The following is a 7,167-nucleotide window of genomic DNA, read 5'->3' on the forward strand; positions in this document are numbered from 1 at the left end:
GATAACCTCAGTAGTGTTATGTTGGCTAGTAATCCTTTCTACCATGCTAGGTCCAAGCATATTGAGGTTCACTACCATTTCATCAGAGAAATGGTTCTTACAGGGCAGATTGACTTGATTCATGTGAAGACTGAAGACCAAGTAGTAGATATATTTACCAAGTCTCTTGGTAAAGAAAATTTCATATACTTCAGACAGCTACTTGGAGTTTATCAGATGGTTTGAGTTGAGGGGGGAGTGTTAGAATATCAAGCTCCCTTTACTCTTCAGTCAGTCTATCTTTATGTGTGTGATCGACATTAGCTGGATACAATTGTACATGTGTGTGACATTCAATAAGTTGGTGTAGTCAGTGACTTAACCACAGTTAGTCTTGGTTAGTTATACCTATGTGTGTAAGTCTCTTTCAGTTAGTATGATGGAAGAATAATGGAAGAACAACAATAATGAGCTGAGGCTTATCTTCTGCTCCACTCTGTCTCTCTCCCTCTCTTCCAACATAATAGTGGTGGGGAGTATGTGTCAAATGAGTTTGACAGTTTTTTGTTGAACATGGCATATATAGACAACTTACGTACAGCTACACTCCTCAACGTAGAATGGGATAGTTGAATGGAAATTTAGGGTATTGATGGAAGCTACTTGAGCAATGACGAATGAGAAGAGTATACCGCTCTATTATTGGGATGAGGCTATTTTGACAACCATGTATATCGTGAACAAGACTCCCACTGTAGGTATTCATGAGATGATACCATTTGAGAAACTGTATGGGTACAAGCTTGATGTTAGTCACATGAAAGTATTTGGATGTCTTGCTTATGTGCACATACCTGATGAGAAAAGGAAAAAGATAGATCCAAAAGCACATAAGTGTATCTTTATTGGATATTCGGTGTTGTACATTGTTTGGGCGCAGCAAGGTTTTATCAGGGATGGCTTATGCATAATTTTCGTTGTTGACATTCGGATGCCCTATTGGATGTATTCATGCTTGGTCATCATGGTTTATGCCCGGATATGCTATTTGAGAGCTATTGAGCCTTGATTTGGATGTGGACACTTCGTTGTTGATTGGGATTTATGCTACCTTGGTTAGGTTATTTTACTTCCAATTTGGTTATGTCTATTGGTTTTGGGCTATGTCTTTGGGATATGCAATGAAGTATTGACCTTCGGGGTATGACATCGAGCTTGTCTTTGGTTCCGGATATTCATTTGAGCTTGAGCTCAGCTTTAGAATGCATTTGATGCTCCGTCTTGGATGTACATATGGCATGTATGTTACCTATGTTTGACCGGTCTTGACATGCTTGCCCTACGCCACTACTACATGCTAATTACATTGTTTGGGGCCGATTGCTACTAGTGACTTTTCTTGGCTTGCATCTAGCTTCCCAAAACTTGGGATATTTCTTGGCTTGCCAAGGTTGTATTTGGGATAAAGTTGATTTCTATGGATACTCTAATTGGAGGCTACAGAGCCTATATGCTCATGATGTCTTATCGATGTCTGATCTTGGATCTTTCATCACTAGTACTCTCATATGCCTTTCTTCTTGGCTTGATCCATACAGCTTTTGTGCCAATGGGAGCATAGTTGGATGTTTGGCAGACATTGAGGAGGTGGTTTATGCTATTGAGCTTTGAGTCTTTTGACACTGGGATCTTCTTCACTTGGATGTTGCATGGTTAATATGCAGTGGTCCGCATACATGTACTTGGGCTGATTTGGGCTTCACACTCCCTAAGCATATATCTCTTTGTGTCAAGTCTCGCCATTGTTGTGTACACTTTGCCCTATTACACAAGGGGTGTGACGGCTTACTTACGGATTCGTTTGACATGCTTGGGTGTTTTCTCAATGTCTATATGATTGTTGCTCGATGTCCGTATGAATATCATATACTAATTTATGCCCACTTGATGCTTGTTATGGTTTGACAGTCAATGGTTGACTTGGTGCATTGATTTTGCCTTGGTTTTTGGTGGTATTTTGGCAGTTTAATGGCAAGCAGTTTTGAATTGCCTGCACTGTTTTGGACTGCATTATGGATTCTTCTTCCACTGATAGTGCTATCTTCAACATCACTAAGCTTGATGGTATGAATTATGCCGATTGGAAGAGCCAAGTTTGGCAGATATTGGTGTAGAAATCGTAGATAAAGCCACGAAAGATGCATGACGACGAGCAACCTGGAAACTATGACTGGTGACGAATGGGATGAGCTTGATGAGTTATGCAAGTCCACCCTCATCTTGTCTCTCACTAAATTGTGCATTACAATGTGGTTGAGGAAGCACGGAGTGCTTGACGGCTTTGGGATAAAATTAAGAACCTCTATGACAAGAAAAGTCCAGCAAGTCAGATGTATTGGCTGAAGCAGCTTATGGACATGCGCATGAAGGATAATATGACAATGTTTGCTCATTTGAGCCAGTTCCATGCTATTCTCAAGAACTTTACTTCGCATTTTATTACATTTAATGATGAGGTTACTCCATTATTTTTTCTTGGGATTCTAAGTGAGTCATGGGATGTATTTTGCATTCCCTTATGTGCTCTTACTACTATTTTGAACTTGCCTGATGTAGAGAGTGCTCTTCTGTATAGGAAGACATCAACCGTAAGAACTTGGATGCCTCTCATGTGTCACATGCTTTGACTGTTAGAGGTAGAGATGGTAATGGCAAGAATGACCGTGGGAATGGCCGTGGTAGAGACTCGCAAAAGCCTAGGTCTAAGTCGCATGGTAAGTTTCACAACAAGTCTCGTGGGAGAAATGCTAATGTGGCATGTCATCATTGCGGAAAGAAGGGTCATATACGTCCACAGTGTCATGAGTTGTGCAAGGAGAAGTGCAAAGAGAAGGGAAAAGACAAAATATAGGAAAATTCCTCTAATTGCAACATTATGCCTGCGAAATCTAGCATGAAAATCAAGGAGATAAATGTCATGCAGACTGATGACTCTGATGTGGAGTACATACTTGCAGCTAGTTCTTATGATGCTACGACGTTGACCAATGTTCACTCTATGTATACGCAGTGTTGGCTTTTGGATTCTAGTACTTCATTTCATGTTACACCATGCCGTGAGTGGTTCCACTCCTACCGTGCTATCTCTGGTTCAATTTGCTTGGGTGATGACAGGTCACTTGCTATTGTTGGCATTGGGGATGTACGGCTACAATTCTCTACTAGCAATACTTTTCTGTTACAAGATGTACATCATGTACCTATGCTTACACGTAGTCTTATGTTTGTAGGGCAGCTTGATGATGATGGGTTTCATGTTTCATTTGGACATTCTGCTTGGAAGATCACCCATGTGACAAATTTGTGCTTGTTGCTAGAGGTGCCAAAGCTAGAAGTCTCTATCCTCTTGTAGTTGATGGGTCCTCTATTGACCATGTTTTTTCAATGGGTTCCATCCCGCATGTATCTCTTTGGCATGCCCGTTTGGGCCATATGTCCTTGAAGGGAATGAAAATGCTTTTTGGCTTTGCAATACTTACCACCCCTTGAGTGCGCATGTTTTTATTCATGTGAGCATTGTCTTTATTGCAGACAGACTAGGAATACACATATGAAGTCTGGTAGGACACACATGAGTGAACCCATGGCATTGGTACATTCGCATGTCTGTGGACCCATGCCCTGTCAGTCTATGGGTGGTACAATGTATTTTGTGATGTTCATTGATGATTTTTCACGTAAAGTTTGGGCTTACCTCATTAAGCTTAAGTCAAAAGTCTTGGTTCTGTTTCAAAGATGGCTTGCATTGGTTGAGAACCAGACTGGGCATAGACTGAAATGTCTTAGGATTGACAATGGGGGAGAATATGTTTCACATGCTTTTGAGAAACTATGTGACGAGAGGGGTATTAACCATCATTTGACCGTCCCCTATACCCCAGCCCAGGATGGTTTGGTTGAGCGGATGAATAGAACCATCTAGGATCATGTACGCAGTATGCTTAGCCATGCAAGCTTACCACACAGAGCTTTTGAACTAAGGCAGTCAATACAACTGTGCATGCCATAAATAGAACACCTTCTAGTGGTTTGGATTTTGAGGTTGCAAAGGAGGTATGGACTAGGAAACCTTCGTCTTATAAACATCTACATGTCTTTGGATGTGAGGCATTCTACCATGTGCCCAAAGACAAGCGTACTAAGTTGGATCCTAAGAGTGTCAAATGCATTTTTCTTAGCTATGGGGATACATGAGAGATGGGTTACCACCTCTGGGATCCACAAGTGTAGAAAGTTATCCGCAGCCATGATGTAGTCTTTCATGAAGACAAGATGGGTTACCGCCTCTGGGGATGCATGCGAGATGGGTTACCACCTCTGGGATCCGCAAGCGTGGAAAGTCATTCGCAACAATGATGTAGTCTTTCATGAAGACAAGATGCATAGGTAGCTTGAGAAGGTGGTAGAGATACGCATGGTTATATTCCAGGAGGAGCCACGTGATTCTCCACAACCAGTTGGACAGCCTGCAAGCAGTAGTTGGTACACATGGCTAGGATGTTGGACCGTCCGTCCACAAAGCATGCCGCGAGATGGTCTACTAGAGATAGACGTCCACCTAATAGATTTGAGCCCTCGATGCATTATGTCTTGGTTACAGATGCAAGAGAGCCTCTCACCTATGATGAGGCTATGTGTAGGGGTGACAGTCGCTCCTGGGAGAGGGCTATGCAGTTTGAGATAGACTCCCTACACAAGAATATGACTTGGGATTTGGTTGCACTGCCTCAGGGCAACTGTCTCAGGGCAAGAAGGCTTTGCCATGAAAATGGGTGTATAAGCTAAAAAGTACCCGTGGAAACCCCAAGCTGGCTTATAAGGCAAGACTTGTCACTAAGGGTTTTAAACATGAGCATGGAGTTGACTTTGATGAAGTCTTTTCTCCTCTGGTCAAGATGACCACCCTACTCTTGGTTTTGGCCTTAGTCATGCAACTTGACTTGGACTTGTATGAGATGGATGTCAAGACTGCATTCTTGCATAGGGATTTGCATGATGAGATATACATGGAGCAGCCTAAGAGCTTTGTAGAACCTAGCAGGGAGCACCTAGTGTGCAAGTTGAAGAAAAGTCTTTATGGCTTAAAGCAAGCACCTAGGGAGTGATATCATAAGTTTGATGCCTTTATGCAGTCACATGCCTATAGCAAGAGTGCTATGGATCTGTGTCTTTACACGAAGAAAGCCTGTGATGGCTCATTTCTTATTTTGGTACTTTATGTGGATGATATGCTCATAGCAGGGAAAGCTCATGATGAGCTAGATGCTCTTAAATCTTAGCTGAAGAAGAACTTTTAGATGAAGGATTTGGGACAGGCCTCTCACATTCTTGGTATGCACAGTAAGTGCGATAGGCATCAAGGATTTCTCTACTTGTCACAGAGGGAGTAAGCATTTCTGCATGCAGGATGTAAAGCCTATTGGCTGTCCATTACCTTCTTATGTGAAGGTTTCACAAGCTGATTGTCCATAGAATGGATGAGCAGAGGGCCGAGATAGCCAAGATCCCTTATGCATCAGTAGTGGGTAGTTTGATGTATGCCTTGATAGCCACTCGTTTCCAGATATTGCCTTTGCAGTTGGTGTTGTGGCACGCTATATGGCTACACCTGGCAAAAAGCATTGGGATGCCGTAAAGGGTATTATGAGATACCTGAAGGGCACAACATATATGTGTATTTGCTATGGTAGCCAAGATACAGGAGTTGTGGGCTACACAGACTCCGATTATGCAAGACATGTAAATAGTAGGAAGTCCGGCTATGCCTTTACCTATGTTAGAGGTGTTGTTTCTTGGGTGTCCAGGGTTCAGAAGTGTATGACTCTCTTTACCACTGAGGCCAAGTATGTTCCAGCCATTAAGGCTTGCAAGGAGGCCATATGATTGGGCAATTTGGTTCATGACCTTGGGATTGATACTATACCTACGTTGCATTTGGATTCTATGAGTGCTATTCAGCTAGCCAAGAATCCGGTCTTCCATGCAAAGATGAAACACATTGAGGTGAGATATCACTCCATACGTGGGGTCATGGAGGACTGTTGACCTTGTCAAGATCTTCGCTAATGAAAATCTTGCAGATTTGCTCATGAAAAGCCTCACTACTGAGCGCTTTGCCTTCCTCAGGAGATTGATGGGCGTTGGATGAGATGATGTTTTTCCTCATCCTATTATACATGTGTACATTATACTATCTTTTCTTTTTCTTTTCACTCGTCACTAGGGCAGATTCAACTTTAAGTGGGAGGTTGTTGAGGGTAAAGGTGTCTCTATCTAGCCACCCGCATATTACTATACTAACAGTACCCGCCACTGCACACTGCAGGTGGTGGGCACCTGTCACCATCACTTTATTCTTTATTCTTTTAGTGAAAATTTGAATAAAGGAAGGCCCGGTCACACATTGTGAATGTTGGAGTTCCCATTTGTGTCTCTCTCTTCTTGCTCTTGCTCTCCACCATAGCTCACTTCCAAGCAAGCTTCAATCCTTCTCACCTTTCACTCTATTGGTGGCTGAGTTGTAGACAGTCAAGGCAGTGGTATGGAGGGAGTGCAAATATTCATAAACGATGCCCAAAGATCCACAATTGATATGAAGGGGTACTGACCAAATTAGGGATGATGAGTGGTATTGGCAAGAAAGTTTGCTAGTCAAAGATGTTGGAACAGCAAATGTAATGGATGTTAATTTCATACAGAAAGGATTCTCATTGGTCATTCATTCAACACATCCTACAAAGACTTCAATTACACAGCCAAATGTGCCCTTGGAACTGTGACCTCATTAATGAGAAAACGAGAGGAAGATGTTACTGTGAAAGCATGCTCAAAATCAAGGGGCTATTATGAGGAATCAATGAGTAGGCAGAGATGGAAGGTTCCATCTCCGAGGGTTACTTCCACACACTTCATATGTAGTCAAAGTTTCCTTGAAGGAAGATGCTAATGGAATGTCAAGAATTGAGCAAGCATCACCAGCATCATATATTGTGTAGTAGGAACCAATGATACTACCAGTCTCGATTTTGTGGTCTTTGACCAACCCTCTACGACTATAGTCACTGGCAAGCTTCCGGAGAAGTTCCACATTGCCGGATCTTGTCTCAATGCCATTTCAAGGCGAGCTTC

This window comes from Lygodium microphyllum, unplaced genomic scaffold (genome assembly GCF_053477565.2).
Source record: "Lygodium microphyllum isolate KBCC unplaced genomic scaffold, Lygodium_microphyllum_v1.1.10 scaffold_32, whole genome shotgun sequence".
NCBI lineage: Eukaryota > Viridiplantae > Streptophyta > Polypodiopsida > Schizaeales > Lygodiaceae > Lygodium > Lygodium microphyllum.